Source organism: Scyliorhinus torazame, chromosome 8, assembly GCF_047496885.1.
Source record: "Scyliorhinus torazame isolate Kashiwa2021f chromosome 8, sScyTor2.1, whole genome shotgun sequence".
NCBI lineage: Eukaryota > Metazoa > Chordata > Chondrichthyes > Carcharhiniformes > Scyliorhinidae > Scyliorhinus > Scyliorhinus torazame.
Genome location: NC_092714.1, coordinates 37,275,626 through 37,298,423, shown reverse-complemented (window position 1 = coordinate 37,298,423; position 22,798 = coordinate 37,275,626).

Below are 22,798 nucleotides of genomic sequence, written 5' to 3'. Positions count from 1 at the left end.
GCCTGTGGCCCAGGAAATGGCTGCCCTCTCACAGGAGGCCATGAGCCAGTGCCAGCGCCAGATGGCAGAGGCGCTCAACGCCATAGCCCAGTCTCTGCAGGCCATGGCCCAGTCTCAGCAGGCCATGGCCCAGTCTCTGCAGGCCATGGCCCAGTCTCAGCAGGCCATCGCTGAGGGCATCGGCCCCAGTGGCCATGTGCGAGCCGGCGTCGCACTGTCACAGACAGGGTTTGCCAACACCCTGGGCTCCATGGCTGCAAACCTGCAGACCCCTGTCGATACCAGCACGGGCCACCAGGACTGGCAGCGCCAGATGTCGGGGGGGCGTCGGATGGCCAGTCCGTTCGCATCCCCCACCCATGTAGAGGCCTGGGGGCCATCGGGCACCCCGAGGGAGGAGGAGGTGGTGTGGTCCGTCCCGGCTCCCTCTGTAGGGGAGGTCCCGGTACACCGCGACACCTCGGACTCCCCCCCTTCCGTCCCAGGTGCATCGGGTGGGCAACGGGCAGGACAGGCTGGCAGCTCGCCATCCCAGTCGCCCGGGCCGCAGCCTGGCCCATCTAGGCCAGGACGCCCCAGGAAACGGCCGCCAAAGGGATCCAGTGTCAGAGGGCAGGAATCACAGGAGTCCACCTCCAGTTCTGCTGTACCGTCTGGGGAACCACGTAGACGTAGTCAAAGGGCCCGTAAGGCCAAACAATTAGACACTGAGTAAGTTGGCACAGGTGCAGGGCACAGATGAGTTTTAGGGGCTAGGGCACGTGCATGAACTCCTTTGGTTATTAAAGTCAATGTTACACCTACCGAAGCTGCCTTTGTCCTCTGTCCAAAGTGTGCGGGCGTGTCATGTACGTTGAGCGCAAGTGTGTGTGTGAGGGGTGGTCTTACCTCAGCCCCAGGTGAGTCTGCCCCCTTCCCCCTGGGCCGCCATCAACATCCCCCGGGCAGAGGACAGGACCGTGCGCTGCAGTGTCACAGCCGCATGCAGGGATGGTCCGGGTGGATGGTGGTACTGTGGCCATGGGTCAGACATAGTCCAACGATGTAGAGCCAGGAGCTCATCGCAGGGCGGGTTATCATCATCCTCCATGGCCTGCGATAGACACGCGTCCACCAGCAACTGTGTGAGCCCGGCCCGTTGTGCCGCCGGTGGATCGGCAATGGGGGGGGGGGGGGGGGTGGTGTGCATGCGGGTGGGGTGGGTGGGGTTGGGGAGGGGGGTGAGGGTGCTGGGTGGGTGGATGGGTGGGGGGTGTGGGTGGTCGGCTGTTGCCATGGTGTGCGGTCTGTGGCCATACTACCCGATTCCCACGCCCATCTAGTCAGTGAAGCGGGCGTCTATCAGTCTGTCCCGTGCCCGCTGGGCCAGCCGGTAACGGTGGACAGCCACCCGCCTGTGTCTACCCCGTCTGCCCTGACCATTGCCCCCATCCCCCTCATCTGGGGAGGACTGTGCCTCTTCCTGCTGCTCCTCCACTCCGCCCTCCTCTGCCTGCGGCACATCGCCCCTCTGCTGGGCTATGTTGTGCAGGACGCAGCACACCACAATGATGCGGCCGACCCTATCTGACCGATACTGGAGGGCGCCCCCAGAGAGGTTCAGGCACCTGAAACTCATCTTCAGTACGCCAAAGCACCTCTCGATCACTCCCCTTGTCGCTACATGGGCATCATTGTAGCGGTTCTCCGCCTCATTGCGTGGCCTCCGTATAGGCGTCATCAGCCACGATCGCAATGGGTAGCCCCTGTCGCCCAGCAACCAGCCCCTCAGCCGGGGATGGCGTCCCTCGCACATGCCGGGGATGGATGACCGCGACAACACGAATGAGTCGTGTACACTGCCTGGGTGACGGGCGCAGACGTGCAGGATCATCATGCGGTGGTCGCAGACCACCTGTACGTTCATCGAATAGGTCCCCTTCCTATTAGTGAACATGGCCCTGTTATCTGCAGGTGGCCGCACGGCGACGTGCATCCCATCGATCGTGCCCTGGACCATGGGGAACCCGGCCACGGCAGAGAAGCCCACGGCCCGGGCATCTTGGCTGGCCCGATCCACGGGGAAGCGGATGTAGCGGTGCGCCATGGCATAAAGGGCATCTGTCACTGCCCGGATGCACCGGTGCACCGATGTCTGCGATATGCCGGACAGGTCCCCACTCGGTGCCTGGAATGACCCCGTTGCATAAAAGTTCAGGGCCACCGTAACCTTGACGGACACGGGGAGAGGGTGTCCCCCGCCAGTGCCACGCGGTGACAGGTGTGCCAGCAGGTGGCAGATGTGTGCCACGGTTTCCTGGCTCATCCGGAGTCTCCTCCTGCATTCCCGGTCCGTGAGGTCCTGGTATGACTGCCGGGGCCGGTACACACGGGGCGCCCTCGGGTGCCTCCGTTGCCGTGGGGCCGCGATGTCCTCCTCCCCCTCCTCGTCCTGTCGGTCAGGTGTCCCTCCAGCCTGGGCGGCTGCCGCCTGCCCCTCTGCGGCAGCCTGCGCCGCCTCTCTGGCACGCTCCTCCTCCTACTCCTCCTCCTCCTCCTCCTCCTCATCCAGGGCATGGACCGCATGGGTCCAACTGTTGGAGGCTGGCACCTGGCCAGGTGGACCAACTCATTTGCCCTCCCATCACCCTCCTCGGCACGGACCCCCACCCAACCTCCACCCCAGCACGGACCCCCCCCAACCCCCAACCTCCACCCCGGCACGGACCCCCTCCCCAACCTCCACCCCGGCATGGACCACCCCCAACCCCCAACCTCCACCCCAGCATGGACCCCCCCCAACCCCCAACCTCCACCCCGGCACGGACCCCCTCCCCAAACTCCACCCCAGCACGGACCCCCCCCCAACCCCCAACCTCCACCCCGGCACGGACCCCCTCCCCAACCTCCACCCCAGCACCGACCCCCCCCAACCCCCAACCTCCACCCGGGCACGGACCCCCCCCCCCAAATCTCCACCCCGGCACGGACCCCCTCCCGGCACTCCCCCGGAGCCCAGCCTACTCTAACCCCCCCCCCCCCCCCGCCGCACACACACACACACACACATGCTGAGACACACCTCTCCTCACGCAATCAGTCTGCGGCCACGCCATTTCCTGCCCAGAGCCAACCCCCCAGGCCGTCACTCACCTCCACGCTGGTCGGCGTGAGCCTGGAGCACCGGGTCACGCCGATGAAAAGGAGGTTTGATTCACGTCGACGTGAACGGGATTGGAGGCGGAGATTATGGATCTGGGTCTCCATACCAATTTTCCCAAAGAGATAGAAAGCCACTCTGCACAAAAATCCAGGCTATAGTCTAGGTCGGCAGTTCAGTACAGCACTGAGGGGGAGAAGCATTGGCAAAAGTGCGGCGTTAAACTGAGGCCAAATGAAATATCAGACTGAAGTTCCATCTGGCATATCTGACGGGTTAAAGCAAAGATTCCACGTGTCCTATCCGAAGAAGAGCAGGGCACATTGCCTGGCCAGCACTTCTCCTTCAGCTAACATCACTAAAAACATGAAGTGGCCATTCTGTTTTCTGGGTACACAATAGCTGTTATGCTGCCTGAAAAGCAACAATGATTGCCCATCAAAGGTAATTTATTGGCTTCAAAATACATCGAGATGTCCTCACAATGTGAAAGTTGATTTTTCCATCCTCAGGCCTTCCAGAAGTGGAAAATAGTATGTTGCAAGCCAAGGCCTCAGTGACAGCTCAGTGTTTGCAAGAGATGTTTTCATGAACTCTGCTGTAGGAAAGCTCTACTTCAGGTGTCCCTGGAGTTGTCACACACTCCATGATGGGCTGCAAAAGCCTCCAGTAATGCTTTGCAAACAAAACCAATAAGTCACCACGGGTAGCTCATTGATTGGTGGGATCTCGGGTAATTGTACCAATGTATGTTGCCCAGAAAACATCATTCTGTTGACATGAGGTCAGCACACTTAGGGTTGCTCTTTCCAGACTGCTCAACTTCTGGCTGAGCGCATAGAAAATCTATGTTGTTGAGTCAAAGAGGACAATTTCCACTGACAAGTTAAGTGGTTTCATAGTTCAAAATATATCCAGCAACACGTGTTAAAGGCTGGATAAAAGCAAATTACTGCTGAAGTGGCAAAGTCTATTTGCATGTTCTGAGAGGAAAGGTGCTGGTTTGAAATTATTCTTCAATCCTTTCTGTGACTGTGCTTTGACCTGTCCTGTTTATGTCGGTGGTAGGTATTAAACATAGAAAATGGAAGCAGGAGGAGGCCATTCGGCCCTTCGAGCCGGCTCCGCCATTCATTCTGATCATGGCTGATCATCAAGTTCAGTACCCTGCCTTCCCCCATATCCCTTGATCCCTTTAGCCCCAAGAGTTACATCTAATTCCTTCTTGAAATTACACAATGTTTTGGCTTCAACTACTTTCTGTGGTAGTGAATTCCACAGATTCACCACTCTCGGGGTGAAGAAATGTCTCCTTGCCTCAGTCCTAAAAGGTTTACCCCTTATCCTCAAAAAATGTCCCCTAGTTCTGGACTCCCCTTCCATCGGGAATGTTCTTTCTGAATCTATCCTGTCTAATCCTGTTACAATTTTGCAATTTTTATGAGATCCCCTCTCACTCTTCTAAACTCCGACGAATGGAATCCAAACCGACTTAGTCTCTCCTCATATGACAGTCCCGCCATCCCAGGAATCAGTCTGGTAAACCTTTGCTGCACCCCGTCCATAGCAAGAACATCCTTCCTCAGATATGGACACCAAAACTGCACACAGTACTCCAGATACCTTTCTACTCTTGTGCCAAATAGGAATAAACAGCTTTTGGAGTTCACCAATTGTCCCTTGAATGCCTGCCATTGCCTGTCCGCTGTCCTTCCTTTCAGTAATGCCTCACCAATGCCCTACACAATTGTAGTAAAACATCCCAATTCCTATACTCAAATCCTCTTGCTAATAAAGCCAACATACCATTTGCCATCTTCACTGCCTGCTGTACCTGTGCACTTACTTTCAGTGACTGATGCATGAGGACACCAAGGTCTCGCTGAGGATCCACCTCTCTCAATTTACAACCATTCAGATAATAATCTGCCTCCCGATTTTTGCTACCGAAGTGTATAACCTCACATTTATCCACATTATACTGCATCTGTCATGCATGTGCCCCCTCACTCAGCCTGTCCAAATCCCGCTGAAGCATCTCTGCATCCTCCTCACAGCTCACCCTCCCACCCAAATTTGCAAATCTGGAGATAATACATTTAGCTCCCTCGACCAAATCATTAATATATAATGTGAACAGTTGGGGTCCTAGCACAGATCCCTGTGGCACCCCACTAGTCACTGCCTGCCAATCAGAAAAATACCCTTTTATTCCAACTTTTTGCTTCCTGTTTGCTAACCAGCTTTCCATCCATCTCAAGACAGTACCCACAATCCCATGGGCTTTAACTTTACATCGTAATCTGCTATATGAGACCTTGTCGAAAGCCTTCCGAAAGTCTAAATAAACCACATCCACCAGTTCTCCCTAGTCAACTCTACTAGTTACATCTTCAAAGAATTCTTGTGGATTTGTCGCGCATGGTTTTTCTTTCGTAAATCCATGCAGACGTTGTCTGATTACACCACTGCTTTCCAAATGCTGAACTATGATATCCTTGAAAATGAACTCCAGCAACTTCCCCACTACCGACGCTAGCCTCACTGGCCTATAGTTCCCTGTTACGTCTCTACCTACCTTCTGGAGTTCACCAATTGTCCCTTGAATGCCTGCCATTGCCTGCCCGCTCTCCTTCCTTTCAGTAATGTTTCCCAGCGTGTCATATTCTAACTGCTTTGCATCTGATCAAGTCAACCAAGACTTCACCTCCACCTGAAGTACTCAGTTAGTCACAGTGGTTGTGCTGCTTTAATGGCCAGTGTTCGTTTGAATTTGTCACAGGGAACCCGAGAGTTGTGAACACATTAGACGTTGGGAGCCGTTCTCAGAGAAAGAAATGCAGCAACCAGCCTGTGATTGCTGCTGTTCCGTAACCAAAGCCATTCGAAAGAGACAAAACCACAGAGGTTGTGGGTAGCCATCGGGTGGTGACCTCAGTGGTGTGGCTGTGGGAAGTGACTGTCAACAGATCAATGGTTGGGTAAACTTCTAGCTTGATAAACACTCGCAGGCTGAAGGCCACTTCATTCCCCGGGTGCCATTCATTATTGCAAGTTAATTTCATTTGGGCTGTGGCAGGCCCGTGAGTAGCTGAAGCCAATATGAGCCGACACAAATACATCATTCAAATTCTGCGAAGATCATGTCCCGTTACTATCATGAATTATTAATCATTTCAGATAAGGTGCAGGGGTCAGCCAAAGTATAGAACACTAGCCGACCCATGACATCCAAGCCAAACCAACAACTATTCAACATTGCTGCATGAGCTCTCATACGTTTCAATGCAGCTCATGATTCTGCAGAGGTGTTTGCTGTAAAAATATTCAAATAGACGTGGAAATCGGTTGCTGCCTGTTTCGGGTTCAGAACTAGCAGCATGACAACAGTGCAGCATTCCAAATGAGAGGCCTAAGGTCCTTAGGCCTTATTAACATGCTCTATGTAAAGTACTGCAGCATGCTGAACGCAAGGGGTTGGAGCAGCGATGATCAGGGGAGGTGGGGAGCTGAACTTGAGGATGCAGGGCCATGGAACACACTCCTTCCCCTGCCAGCCCCTCAAGAATGCTCTTAAAACATATTTGGAGTAGTAACTTGCCTGTTGGCCGCAGCCGTTGCCTAGTCCGCGGCATCTGCTGAAGAATCCTAAATGCAGGCCTGGTATCTCCACCTTTCAATGCACACAAATGCAATGTTGCCAATCGAAGGCATTCGGCCTCTTGTTTATTTGTGAAAGGGACCTGACACTTGTTGTAGATTGCCGTTCAAGACGTTACAAAGCTGCCTTGGTCAATATGGTGGCATCCAGATGGGTATATCATAAACTGATCCAATTTTCCCCATTTTCCATTCGGAAAAGGGGCATGATGGTGAATGGCTTCTCCCTCATACACCATAAAGACCATTTAAAATTTTTTTTTTTCAGTGTCCATGAAAACACCCACTGCAGTGTAATGCTACAATGAGTATATACTCCAGAGTTCCCCAATGTTACAGATACGGGGCTGGATTCTCCGATTTTGAGACGAAGTGCCGACACCGGTGTGGGAACTGTGGAGTTTTACAACAGAAATAACGGCGCAACAGCTGCACTGAATCAGCTACTTTAAATGGGCTCGCACCTTCGCCACATGGAACGCAAGCGATTCCATGGAAAACAGTGTCGGATTCGCCGGGTCCGTGATTGGCGCACATGAGGCTCACGCGTCGCAGCCGCACTTAAATGGTCCATCCCCCCACACACACCATCCCATTCAACAAGGTGGCTGAAAGGGGAGCAGCGTCACGGTTCAGGGATGCTGAGCTGGACACTCTCCTGGACGCGGTGGAGAAGAGAAGAATGACCCTGTACCCTGGCCCGGGAGGAAGGCTGCCAGGCGCCGCCGTTCGCCATGCCTGTGCGCAGGTGGCAGAGGCGGTCAGCGTCGTGGGCAGCGTCGTCCGGACTGGCATGCAATGGCGGAAGAAATTCCACAACCTCCTCAGGGCGGCCAGGGTGAGTTGGCTGCAATGTGCCCCTGGTGCTAACCCCGCCCCCAATATGCCCATAACCAGGCCCCTCCCCCCCCGGGGGACGGCCGAACCCCCACCCAGCTCCACATGCCTGCCCCTCATGCCAGCTGCCTGGCCATTGAGGCCACCATCTACCCAACACCTGGACTGCGTCGGACTGTCTAACAGTGTTGTTGTATGTGTCCCCCCCCCCCCCCCCTCTCCCCCCCTCTCCAGGAGGAGGCCGGCACAACAATGTGGGAGAAGACCAGAGAAAGACCACCAGAACTGTGGCCCCTCATAATAATACTAATCGCTTATTATCACGAGTAGGCTTCAGTGAAGTTACTGTGAAAAACCCCTAGTCGCCACATTCTGGCGCCTCTTCAGGGAGGCTGGCACGGGAATTGAACCCGCGCTGTTGGCATTGTTCTGTATTACAAGCCAGCGATTTAGCCCACTGTGCTAAACCAGTCATGCCCGGGCAGAGGGCACTGGACATGGTCGGTGGCCTGGAGGAAAGGGAGATCACCGAGGTGGAGTTCGGCAGCGGGCAGGGAAGTGTGAACCTGCTGAGTTGCAAATTCCCATGACATATGTGTGGACTCCCCCTTCACCCCGCGCAACCCACACCCCCCTCAACCCTCAGAGCAGCCCGAACACCAGTCCTCTGCCCGAGACTCAGGACACCGCGGAGCTCGGGTCGGAGGGTGGCACTGACTTTCCATTACAGCTGTTTCCTACACCCTCCACCATCACCTCGGTTGGGCCCATTAGTGAAGAGGCTCCTGGAACACCATCTGGTGCACACCACACATCGCATCCGGTACAGCCCGTGGAGGTAGGAGCAGCCGAGGGCCCAGACTCTCGGAGGGCAGGCCGGCCCCAGGGACCAGCTGGCGTCCAGACGGGTCCCGGGCTTCTGGAACATTCAGTCCCAGCTACAGTGGCGATGCAGTCAGAGACCCAGGGACCACAAGAGGGGATGATGGAGAGCATCCAGCACCTGCGGGCGCAGGTGGAGGTGTCCATCCGCGTGCAGGAGCAGGGGGTGGTACCGGTCATGCGTGCCACCCAGGCCGACACCGCATGGGCGACATCCGCGGTCGCTGCATTGGGGGCGACGGTTTCGGCTATGGATCGGCATGTCCAAGGCCCGGGGCATTCTGTGCAGGCTGTGGCCGAGTCCCAGGACAGGGCTGCCGTCTGACAAGCAGCCATGTGCCAGAGCCACCTGGACATTGCAGCAGTGCTCCTCAGTATGACCCAGTCACAGCAGTCCATGATTGGGAAGGTCGGCAGCATTGCCCAGGCACTGGCCGGCGTGGCACAGCCACTGGGCGGGGTGGCCTAGTCCCAGAGGGAGGTGGCCCAAGTTACTGGTTGGTGATGCACAGTCAATGGGTAATGAGGTGCAGTCCCAGGCGGCGATGGTCCACTCCCTGTGCTCCATGGCTGCGAGTGTGCGGACCCTGGTCGAGACCAAAGGGGGCCTCTAGGACTGGCAGTCCAGGTGGTGAGGGGGCCTCAGGGGATGGCACCGCTCGCACCCGATCCAATGGAGGAAGGAGCGAGGAGGAAGTGATGGAGACAATGCCGGTGACTCCCGCAGGGTAGGTGCCAGAACACCGCAGCAGCTCGGACCCCCCCCCGCCCCACCTACCGTCCCCTGCCGTGTCCCCCCCTGTCCCCCCAGCTGTCTCTGGTGAGACCAGAGCAGGCCCTGTGGGAGGACCTTGCTCCCCACCCTCCCTTTCACCTCCCTCCCCCCCTGCCCCAACCGCCCCCAGCACCCCAACCCCAGGGATTAATCAGGACCGTGTGATGGACTGGCCATCTCGCATCCAGGGATCACCCATGTGGAAGGTGCTACTGTGGGCATGAGTCAGACATTGTCACACCACGTGGGGCACCAGAGCTCATTGCAGAGCAGGTTTTCATCCTCCTCCATTCCATGGACCAGACCCGCTGTCACTGCCAACCCAGGGCCACGAGCTCTTAGCGCCGCAGATATGTATAACTGAGGGGTGTGCAAGCGGGTGGTTTGGCGGTGTGGGAGGTGAGGAGGTGTGGGTCTAGGATGTGGTGTCAGTGCTGCTGGCCAGCAATCCTTCCCCTCCTCTCCACCCCCTCCCTCCTAGTCGGTGAACCTGGAGGCGATAAGAGCATCCCGTGTCCGTTGGTCCTCGTGCAGCCTCCCCTGCCTGCCCGGGCCCCATGTCCTGTTCATCATCCCCCACCCCCACATCCTCCTCATCGGACGAGGCCTGCCCTTCCTCCTCCTCATCATCCTCTCCAGCACATTGCCCCTCTGCTGCGCAGTGTTGTGGAGGATGCAGCAGGCCGCCACAATGCAGGCGTCTCTCTCAGCCTCTACTGGAGGGCCCCTCCAGAGTGATCCAGGCACCTGAACCGCATCTTCAGCAGGCCGCAGCACTGCTCTATCATACTCCCGTTGGCTGACACTGCCCTCACTGGGGGCTGCCTTGGGTGCGGCACTGGGAGCTCCCCCGGTGGGTGGCGGCCGGTTGGGCGGGGTGTTTGGGGGCGGGGGTGGGCGCACCCATACCGCCGGTCTCACTGTGTAGAACTAGGGGCTGAGCTGGGCGGTCAGTGGGTGTGCAGCAAGTTGGCCACCGTAATGGCCTAAACACCGCCCCAGTCCTGTGTGTGTGTGTGGGGCGGGGGGGGGGGGGTACCCCTGCTGCTCGGCCTGTTTCCCCCCCCCTCCCTTTCCCCGGCCCTGGCAGGGGGCCCCCCAGCGCAGCCAGCATGACCGGTATCCGGGCCGGCTGCCCTCAGTCACTCCATGCCGTTTCCTACCTCTTCTCTCGCTCGCTCAGCAGCCACGATACCGGGTTCACGATTTCTGAGGCCACAAGTGAACCACGCCATCGGGAATTCGGCCCATCGGAGACGGTGAATCTCGGAGGCCCCGGAGAATAGAGTGTCAGGCCCGCTAATGATATGCCTGCTGTACTTTAACCCCGCGCGGCGAGCGATGCATTTACGCCAATAAATCCAATTTGGCGTCAAACCGGCGCCGACCCTGGGGCGTCATTCTCCGACCCCCCGCCGGGTCGGAGAATGGCCGTTGGCCACCGTGAATCCCGCCCCGCCGAAGTCTCCGGTACCGGAGGTTGGGCGGGGGCGGGAATCGGGCCGCGCCGGTTGGCGGGACCCCCCGCTCAATTCTCCGGCCCGGATGGGCCGAAGTCCCGCCCAGAAATTGCCTGTCCCGCCGGCGTAAATCAAAGCTGGTATTTACCGGCGGGACCAGGCGGCGTGGGCGGGCTCCGGGGTCCTGGGGGGGGCGCGGGGCGATCTGACCCCGGGGGGTGCCCCCACGGTGGCCTGGCCCGCGATCGGGGCCCACCGATCCGCGGGCGGGCCTGTGCCGTGGGGGCACTCTTTCCCTTCCGCCTCCGCCACGGCCTCCACCATGGCGGAGGCGGAAGAGACTCTCCCCACTGCGCATGCGCCGGGAAACTGACAGCGGCCGCTGACGCTCCCGCGCGTGCGCTGCATTTCCACGCCAGCTGGCGGGGCAACAAACGCCATTTCCGCCAGCTGGCGGGGCGGAAATCCCTCAATGTTGGGGCTAGGCCGCCAAAGATGCGGAGCATTCTGCACCTTTGGGCCGGCGCGATGCCCGTCTGATTGGCGCCGTTTTTGGCGCCAGTCGGCGGACATCGCGCCGTTGGGGGAGAATTTCGCCCCTGATTTTGGCGTCGGAGACTACTCTCCGCCCAGTCGAGTTTCGCGATTTGGCGACGGCAAAGTGGAGAATCTCGCCCATGACGTTTACAAGATTGTTATGATTTAGAACTGCCTCTTTAACCTGAGGCAAAAATGGTGGAATGAACGGTAACATGTGAGCTGTTCTAAACCCTGCCCAACAACAAGCTTGGGCATCTTGGCTGTTAAAGGTTAAAGGGCCCAGGTTTTTAAATGAGAAGAAGATACAAGACATCCACTCCTGACAATGGCAGGAGATCCAGTGATTGTTAGTCTCAAAGCCTCACAGGGAAGTGTCAGGTTTTTCCTGATTTGGCTATGTTTTTAATCCTGTCGTTTTAATTTAAAGATAATGTCATAAACACTTTAATCGTGGAAAATGGGTTACCTTCAAGGGATAAGAACGTTCTGGAAGAACGTGGGCTGTATCTTCCATTGCCCGACGGCGATATTGTAATCAGCGATCGGGTGGAGAATTCCTGTTTCCGGCCGAATCGGGGGCGGTGCCGGGGCCCGGAAAGAATGGGACACGCCGCATATCCCCTACCTGCGGCCATTGCTGGAGGCACGCCCTGCCATTCTCGGCCCCGACCGGCCGAAGTACCGACGCCATGGATCTAACATGGCCCTGCCGGCCGGCATACTAGCAAAGGACACAGTTTTTCCGACGGCGTGATGACTCAGACCCAATGACGGAGAATCCAGCCCCCTGTTTCTGGATGCTTTTGGTCGGACCTGACCAGTGGGTGGGGTTGGACTAAGCGAATGGGGTTGGACCAGGATGATGGGCTCAACCGGTAGGGTGGGTCAGATTGGGTCAGGCCGGGTGGGCGGTTCTGGCCGGGGGTGGGGTGCTCAGGCTGGTGGGAGGCTGGACATGGGGGAGGAGGGGGTGACCTGGAGAGGTCAGGAGTTGGGATAGATTGGGAGGGGGGGTTGGGTTAAGCCAGGAGTCGGGGTCAGGGGTCAGGTCATGCCGGGAAATGGGGAGGGTGGGACGGTCGGGTTGGACCAGGAAAGGGAAGGGGTTAGATTGGGAAGGGCGGGAGACTGGGTCAGGCCAGGAGGGAGGGCGGTCATGTCAGACTTGGTGGGGGGGGGGGGGGGGATTTGGTTTGGGTGTTGCTTGGGGGCGGTCTGCTGGTTTGTCATGCGTGTGTGGGGTGTCCCATGCAAAGCTCGGTATGAGTGTTTAAATATTTACCCTGGAGTTAGAAGTGATTTATTTTCCTTCTAACGCTTTCAGACAACTAGTCGGGTAAAACTGGCAGAACCACCCAAAGTGAGCAATTTAAATCACTTTGTGGATGGTTTCCAGGCCAATGCAGCTGCCCAGACAAAGGTAGCACTTCTGGGCAATTGCCAGGTAAACCCTTGCATGAGAACCTCCTGGAAGGATTCCTGAGCACATCGTTGGGATACCCCTAATAGTGTCACTGGGGAACCTGGAAGTTATGGGCCAAGTCTCTGGATGCAGCTGTTCCTGGAAAAGATAGCGTTTAAAAATAATGACAATTAAACAGTTCAATAGAAGTGGGAAATGGCTTCACACTCGGGACTGTTTGCAAAATGGCCACATGGTGGTTTCTGGCGTTGAGAAAATGCCACATGTGGGATTCTCTGGCCTTCCCACAGGGGAAACCACACACAATACCATGGCTGGGGTTCTCCGTTGCCCTATGCCGAAATCGGTAACGCCGATTGGGCGGAGAATGGCTTCCGCGCCAAAATCAGTGCAGGCGTCGACTTGATGTCGGGTTGCGATGCTCCGCCCCCTCCAAATCGGTGTCATCGGGGCACGGGACGCCCACAAGCAACCCCGTTGGACCGTCATTAGCCAGCCCACCCTCGATGCTCCGCCTCCGATGGTCCGCGGGCCATGTGTGGACCCCGCGGTCAGGAGGCTGGATGCCGGCTGCGGAGTAAACGGGAGGGTGTGCGGACAGCGTTCAGCACTGCCACACTCGGTCGAGATCCATGCCGCTGGCCAGGGGGCCTCTGCCAGCACTGGGGTGAGTGGTGGGGGGTGTTCAAGAGATGGGCTATGCCATCGGGGTGGGCAGGCATGTGGTCCGGCACGGCCCGCCCCATATCTGCCGGTGCGATCGGTATGAGTATGGGGGGGTATAGGCTACATGCAGCTGCAGCCTGTCAGCCCTGCGCATGTGCAGCACGGGACCCGGCAATTCTCCGAACGTTTTCCGCATTTACCGCAGGTGTTCCAGGTGGTGCTGGTGCGAGCCCCTCACAGGGAACAGAATCGGTTAGGGTATCGCGCTGATTTTCCCGTTGTGAAACGCCACGGATCCCCTGTTGGCGGCAGCACTTAGCCTCAGGAACGGAGAATCCAGCCCATATTTCGGCAGGATTGGAAGATCCCGCTGGGGCCTTCACCACCAGAAAACACACCACAGGGAGGGGCCAAAATAGCTCGCCCCATGCCTGAAAAATAGTGGGTAGAATTTTGCACTCAGTGCTAGCTGAGGTGAAAAATCAGCGTGCAGCTCTCCAGCTGGGTTTTCTCTCCAGATTCTCTCAGGGGGGGGGTGGTTTTCACCATCACACTACCAGGACGGGGCCTGGCAGAGCCCACAATGCCGCCTTCACAGAGATCGGGGCGTCTTTTTAAAGATCTGAGCTAAAGCAATACTGCCCCACACCCCATCTCCCGTTGATACAGAGTCCCCCACAAGCACGAGGGCAAGCCCCCCTACAGATAAGGAGACACCCTACACAGGCACGGAGGTAACCCCCCCCCCACCCCCGGAAAAGGGAACCCTCATGAAATGGAGCACCCCAAAGGGGCCACCAATGGCATTTCTTGCTGGCAGGGTGGCATAGACAGAGTGCCAGTGGCAGTGCCAGAACATCCCCCCCCCGCCCCCCCCCCCCCGGGGGCTACACTTACATGTGCTCCCCCGGCGGGTTTCCCTCTACGGCTTCACGTTTGTCACAAGCATTTGTGGACCTCACCAACGCGACCTCACGTCGTGAAGGGGGGTATTCTTCATGCGGGGGGGGGGGGGGATCACGCAGTGGGGAAGGCGTTTAATTAGCGGGCGGGATTCTCTGTCCGTTCACAGCAAAGGGAATCTCTCATCCCCCTACAGTGAATGGGAGATTTGGCTCAGTGTCAAATTCTCTGTCCTCACTCGCCACAGAGAATCCCGGCCCAGACCTAAATTTATTAAAATAGATTTAAATCCGGGAGCCTTGTTATGTCACTGGCGAGGGGTGGGGGAAACCACAGAACGTTGACCCAGTCCAATACCCCCCCCTCCCCTTCCCCCAGTGTGTTTGAAATAGTGATCAGCTAGTTTTGCTTTTGGCAAGAAGCCAAGAAGGGGAAAGAAGGCAACGGCTCCTGAAGCTCCAGACCTGCTGATAATGTTTGACTTCGACTTGCCAAGTCTGCTTTTGGAATAAGCCAATAATTCTAGTTGTTTAGTCATACAGAACAATAGAACACTACAGCACAGTACAGGCCCTTCGGCCCTCGATGTTGCGCTGTAGCCATGTAAAATGGCTGCGTTCCGATTAATCTGGCCAAAACCCAGTTTAAAATGGCTAACCCGAAAGACTGCTGGGAAAAGCAGCCAAGAAGACACAAGCAGGCAGCTGCAGACAGGTTTGCAGCTTCAGCTCTGGGAACGTAGCCCAGATCGATACTCAGGGCTATCAACAACCCATCAACCCAGGTATCCGCAGTTTCATTCAGGACTGTTTACACCTAATCAACTCAGACATCCACAGTTAAATCGGCTATCCCCGGGAACAATTGCAACATATTAGCAATTGAATACCGGGCCAGACCTGTCGGTGCCTGCAGTGGCCGTAACAAAGACAGGTGAGCGACCACCCCCCGATCAAGGAATCGCCTCACCATTGGACACATCGACCCCAGAGACTGGGGACAGAATCCAATCACTTGGGACTCAGGGTCAAAGGCCGCCCCGGGAGGCGGGAATCCCCTGGGCCCTATAAAAGTAAAGGTCCAAGTTCAGATCTCTCTCTCTCTCATCTTCGCCTGCTCGAGACCTTCGCAAGACCAGCCGCCGGCCACCGTAAGTGTGAATCCAATGATCGCTATCCGGTAGAGACACCTAGCCACCGACCTGTAGCAGCCTTTTGAATCCCGCGGGCCAGATTTGATTGGACAAGCCATTCGTTTCCCTGACCTGGTGGGCTCTTCCTAAGTTAAGTATTGGCCAGTAGTGATAGGTTTGTTATGCAGAAAGTAGTATTAGGGTATTAATATTGCTTGTTGTATATAATAAATGACCGTTGTTTTAATCCTTACTAAGCGGTGTGCTGTGTTATTAATCATAACCTGAACTTGAACCACGTGGCGGTATCATAAAGATACCTGGCGACTCATGAGCAAAGGTGACCTAAACAGAGCAAATAGACTAAAGCTAGAAAGAGTAACAGCGCCGACCTGTGAAACCAATCTAAAGCCCATCTACACTATTCCATTATCGTCCATATGTCTATCCAATGACCATTTAAATGCCCTGAATGTTGGCGAGTCCACTACTGTTGCAGGCAGCGCATTCCACGCCCTTACTACTCTGAGTAAAGAACCTACCTCTGAAATCTGTCCTATATCTATCTCCCCTCAATTTAAAGCTATGTCCCCTCGTGCTAGCCATCACCATCCGAGGAAAAGGGCTCTCACTGTCCACCCCATCCAATCCTCTGATCATCTTGTATGTCTCTATTAAGTCATCTCTTAACCTTCTTCTCTCTAACAAAAACAGCCTCAAGTCCCTCAGCCTTTCCTCATAAGATCTTCCCTCCATTCCAGGCAACATTCTGGTAAATCTCCTCTGCACCTTTCCAATGCGTCCACATCCTTCCTATAATGCGGCGACTAGAACCGCACGTAATAATCCAAATGCGGCCGCACCAGAGTTTTGTACAGCTGCAACATGACGTCATGGCTCCGAAACTCAATCCCTCTACCAATAAAAGCTAACACACCGCACGCCTTCTTAACAACCCTATCAACCTGGGAGGCAACTTTCAAACTTTCAGGGATCAATGTACATGGACACGGAGATCTCGCTGTTCATCCACACTGCCAAGAATCTTACCATTAGCCCTGTATTCCTGTTACTCCTTCCAAAATGAATCACCTCACACTTTTCTGCATTGAACTCCATTTGCCACTTCTCAGCTCAGCTCTGGAGCTTATCTATGTCCCTCTGTAACCTGCAACATCCTTCCGCATTGTCCACAACTCCACCGACTTTAGTATCATCTGCAAATTTACTCACCCACCCTTCTACGCCCCCCTCCAGGTCATTTATGAAAATAACACACAACAGTGGCCCCAAAACAGATCCTTGTGGTACACCACTAGTAACTGAACTTCAGGCTGAACATTTCCAATCAACCACCACCCTCTATCTTCTTACAGCTAGCCAATTTCTGATCCAAACCGCTAAATCACACTCAATCCCATGCCATCGTATTTTCTGCAATAGCCTACTATGGGAACCTTATATAACGCTTTACTGACATCCATATACACCACATCAACTGCTTTACCCTCGTCCACCTGTTTGGTCACCTTCTCAAAGAACTTAATAAGGTTTGTGAGGCACGATCTACCCTTCACAAAACCGTGTTGACTATCCCTAGTCAAATTATTCCTTTCTCGATGATTATAAATCCTATCTCTTATAATTCTTTCCAAGACTTTGCCCACAATAGAAGTAAAGCTCACTGGTCTATAGTTACCTGGGTTGTCGCTACTCCCCTTCTTGAACAAGGGGACAACATTTGATATCCTCCAGTCTTCTGGCATTATTCCTGCAGACAATTACGACATAAAGGGCAAAGCCAAAGACTCTGCAATCTCCTCCCTAGCTTCCCAGAGGATCCTAGGATAAATCCCATCCGGCCCAGGGGACTTAACTATTTTCACACTTTCCAGAATTGCTAACACCTCCTCCTTATGAACCTCAATCCCGTCTAGTCTAGTAGCCTGAATCTCAGTATTCTCCTTGACAACATTGTCTTTTTCCTGTGTGAATACTGACGAAAAATATTAATTTAACACCTCTCCTATCACCTCGGACTCGACGCACAACTTCCCACTACTGTCCTTGACTGGCCCTACTCTTACCTTAGTCATTCTTTTATTCCTGACATACCTATAGAAAGCTTTAGGGTTTTCCTTGATCCTACCTGCCAAAGACTTCTCATGTATCCTCCTGGCTCCTCTTAGCTCTCTCTTTAGGTCCTTCCTGGCTAACTTGTAACTGTCGAGCGCCCTAACTGAACATTCACGTCTCATCTTTACATAAGCCTCCTTCTTCCTCTTGACAAGTGATCCAACTACTTTAGTAAACCACGGTTCCATTGCTCAACCACTTCCCCCCTGCCTGACAGGTGCATACTTATCAAGGACACGCAGTAGCTGTTCCTTGAACAAGCTCCACATTTCCATTGTGCCCATCCCCTGCAGTTTCCTTCCCCATCCTATGCATCCTAAGTCTTGCCTAATCGCATCATAATTGCCTTTCCCCCAGCTATAACTCTTGCCCTGCGGTATATACCTATCCCTTTCCATCACTAAAGTAAACGTAACCGAATTGTGGTCACTATCACCAAAGTGCTCACCTACCTCCAAATCTAACACCTGGCCTGGTTCATTACCCAGTACCAAATCTGATGTAGCCTCGCCTCTTGTTGGCCTATCTACATACTGTGTCAGGAAACCCTCCTGCACACATTGGACAAAAACTGACCCATCTAAAGTACTCAAACTATAACGTTTCCAGTCAATACTTGGAAAGTTAAAGTCCCCCATAACAACTACCCTGTTACTTTCGCTCCTATCCAGAATCATCTTTCCTCTACATCTCTGGAACTTTTCAGAGGCCTATAGAAAACCCCTAACAGGGTGACCTCTCCTTTCCTGTTTCTAACCTCAGCACATACTACCTCAGTAGATGAGTCCTCATCAAACGTCCTTTCTGCCACCGTAATACTGTCCTTGACTAACAATGCCACGCCTCCCCCTCTTTTACCATCTTCCCTGAGCTTACTGAAACATCTAAACCCTGGAACCTGCAACAACCATTCCTGTCCCTGCTCTATCCATGTCTCCGAAATGGCCACAACATCGAAGTCCCAGGTACCAACTCATGCTGCAAGTTCACCCACCTTATTCCGGATGCTCCTGGCGTTGAAGTAGACACACGTCAAACCACCTTCCTGCCTGCCAGTACACTCCTGTGACCTTGAAACCTTACTCATGACCTCACTACTCTCAACCTCCTGTACACTGGCGCTACAATTCAGGTTCCCATCCCCCTGTTGAATTAGTTTAAACCCTCTCGAAGAGCATTAGCAAATTTCCCCCCCAGGATATTGGTACCCCTCTGGTTCAGGTGTAGACCATCCCATTTGTAGAGGTCCCACCTACCCCAGAATGAGCCCCAATTATCCAGGTATCTGAATCCCTCCCTCCTGCACCATCCCTGTAGCCACGTGTTCTCTCTCCCTATTCCTCATCTCGCTAGCACATGGCACGGGTAACCCAGAGATAATAACTCTGTTTGTTCTAGCTCTAAGATTCCACCCTAGATCCCTGAATACCTGCCTTACATCCCCATCCCTTTTCCTACCTATGTCATTGGTGCCTATGTGGACCACGACTTGGGGCTGCTCCCCCTCCCCCCTAAGGATCCCGAAAACATGATCCGAGACATCACAGACCCTGGCACCTGGAAGGCAACACACCAGCCACGAGTCTCTCTTGTTCCCACAGAATCTCCTATCTGTCCCCCTAACTATGGAGTCCCCAATGACTAATGTTCAGCTCCTCTCCCCCCTTCCCTTCTGAGTAACAGGGGCAGACTCTGTGCCAGAGACCTGTACCCCATGGCTTAGCCCTGGTAAGTCGTCCTCCCCACCAGTATCCAAAGCGGTATACTTGTTACTAAGGGGATACGACCACAGGGGATTCCTGTACTGACTGCTTCCTCCCAGCCCCTCTCACCATCACACATCTATCTTCATTCTTCTGAGTAACTACATCCCTGAGGCTTCTATCTATGACCACCTCTGCCTCCTGAATGATCTGAAGTTCATCCAGCTCCAGCTCCAGTTCCCTAACGTGGTTTTTGAGGAGCTGGAGATGGGTGCACTTCCCACAGGTGAAATCAGCAGGGACACTGACGGCGTCCCTCACCTCAAACATTCTGCAGGAGGAACATTGCACTGCCTTCTCTGCCATCCCCTCTAGATAACTTGAGTATTGTTGAAAAAAGAGACCTGTCGAAGCTTTCTACCTTGCGCTCATCGGGTCACGGGATACCAGGATAAGGGGAAAGCAACAATTTATACTGCATGTGAAGAGAATGCTGATTTAGTTGGCAAGTGGACTCCAATACAAGTATATCCCTCCTTCTGTGCGAAAACCAAATGCCATTTCTGCTATTTCTTCGGAATTTTCCTGGGTTACGATGGATAATCCAGAGAGCCTGTAGAAAATTCGAACCCGTGTGTGTTCCTGGCTGAAGCTGAAAAGAAGTGGTTTTCATCTTGCCAATTTTAAACTGTCCAAAGTTCTGGCTCATCTAGACCTTGGAGGTCTGACAGTACTGATTGGAAGTAAGTCATCTCTCAGTTGCATCAATTAATGGAATACCAAGTTCCAGGATGTTACTTGATACCAATAACCTTGGAGGTTTGTCATATTTATTACATGATATTCAGCTGGACTGAGAGCCTCTCTTTCATGTTTTGATTTCCTTCACATTATCCTGAGTTGCTTTTAATTGAGGAACTGAAATGAAGGACAAGGCTCAATAGCACAGGACATCACCAAGGTTGAAAGAGATAAATCATTATAGTTAGTTATGCCAAGCTGGAGATTCATAAGTCAGAAGATTATTAGAGGAAGGAAAATCTGTGAGAGGTGAGGAGTTCTAATTTTTCAGAATTACATTCACACGATCACCAGGAATGCCTCTGCATAATCTGACCATGTATTCCCCACCATTCTGTCCATGGACACATGAAAAATCCTAACGATCATGTTCCTCAGTTCACGATATCGAGTCAGTGAGTCATTACAGCCACAGAGGGAGGCTATTCAGCACATTCCATATTTAAGGAAGGGTATACTTGTACTGGAGACAAAAGAGCAAAGGTTCACCCGATGGTCCCTGAGATGGGCGGGTTGTCCGATGATGATGGGTAAACTGGGTCACTATGCTCTAGAAAAATGAGAGGCGATCTCATTGAAACATAAGATTCTGAAGGGGCTTGAGAGGTTGTTTTCGCTGACTACGGAATCTAAAACACGAGGGAACAGTCTCAGGTTAAGGGGACAATCATTTAGGGGAAATTGTTTCTCTCAAACAGCATTCTCTACCCCAAAGGGTTGTGGATCCTCCATCATTGGATATATTTTAAGGCTGGGATTTTGGTCTCTCAGGGAATCGAGAGATATGGGGAGCAGGCGGGAAAGGGGAGTTGAAGCTCAAGATCAACTATGATCATATTGAATGGCAGATCAGGCTCATTGGTGCGGTCTCCTACTCTGACCTGTTGTGGTGTTGTAATCCTGTGATCACACATGCTCTCAGCAAAACAATCCAGTCAATCCCATTCCCTTCCTCTATCCCCATAGCCAGACATGTGTCTTTCCTTCAAACGCCTATTGTTTTTGAAATCATCGTTCCTTTTTCCACCATGCTCATGCGCATCAGTTCCTATTCACTCTACCTGAGGGAAGCTGTAACCCCCATGCCCAATTTTGTACAATTATCACTTATGTTTGTAATTATGAGCGGTGAACATATCACACAGTTCATTAGCCTGGGTCGTCAGTGTTCCAAACTGCTGTGCATTCTGGCTCATGTCAGTCACTCTCCAAGTTGAGCTTGGACTATTGCAGCGAAATACCATTCAGAGTTGATCTTGTCCCAGATGGTGAGAAGGGATGAACAATGACTGGGTCAGCTCAATAGCATAGATCTCATATGCCCTGCTGGATCACAGTTGCGGAGTGGCACTTAGCCTGACCTGCTTGGTTGAGTGAGGCAAGCACCCAACTGATTTGCTTGGAAAGTGGCGATTGGTATGTGGGAAATGAAGGGTACTGGTGGGTGAGGGGAGGGGGAAGACCTTCGAGAATATCCGTCAATAAAAATGGAAGAAAAATAAAAGTCAGACATAATGTTGGCACACGTCGTAATGATTTATTATAACTTTTGAAAGAATTTGACACTTACTGTAAAAACCCATTGCTCATTTCCCTACCGAAGGTCTGCTTCCTGTTTCATGCTTCATCTGCAATAATACCAGAGGCAGCATCAATATCGGGTCATTGGCAGTTTAGCCTATAGTGTTTAAACTCTTTGACTGGCGAGCAAAACATCTGTAGGGCTTTTGACATTTTATTACTGTTATAGTAAAGTTACATGTGTATTGTAGCTGGAAATGTTCAACTTTGATTTATTTGGGCTGCCAATTTGCCAACAGCCACTCAGAAGTACACGCTTAATGATTGTTTTATTTCTTGCGAATACACTAAATGTTCTATGTTTTTAATCATCCAGTGTTGGAAGCTTTATAGAAATCGGATGATAAATTGTTGCTGAAGCTTTGGCTGAACTCCCACGAACACTTCATGAAAATATTTGTTGCATTGTGTAGCACAGTAACAACCACAGTGTATCGATTCTGAGGCTTTGTTAAAAGCACCGCACATGTGACCAGCCCGGCCCAGTCTCAAAGTGCCAACTGTATTCGACCCATGATAATATGAGGGGTGCGAACGCTGGGGAAATGAACCATTTGTCAATTTAGCCGCCCACCTCAATTTCCTCCGCTGTTTCAGTAATAACGGATCTGTAAGTGGGTCGTTCGCAAGTAGGATTGTCGAGCTGTTTCAACCAAGGGTGGAAAATGTCCGAGTCAATGTCAGCATTGACAGCTGTCGCCTCACTCTGCTCAAACAACATGTAGCCATCCCAACCTTAGAAAGAAATTGCCTGTCCTCCCGATGTGCAGTTCCTACTTCCACCTTGCTAATGAGAAGCATTGCAAGCCCCAAAATTACGCAGGTCTCCGTGTTCGAAGCTGGGGTCAATCTGGAAGCCTTCACTCTGCTGTATTAGCGGAGGCGAAAGCCCATTCTGAATTCATGCTTTTGCTAAAAAAAGCAGGGAGAGGAATTTCAGTTGAGAAAAACTTAAGCGTTTGCACATGAATAGCCCACAGTGCAATTTCAGGGCTGTAGGTTGTAATGTGAAAATGATGCTGTAATTTTCACTCACTTACATTCGAGAATCAGGGGTAAATTTCTCTTCTCTAGAATTACATAAAAGAACTCAGAAAAGTTTATGTGTGTCATTTCCATGTCGTTCTCTGTAAGAGACGGGCTTGATAGGTTCCATGTTC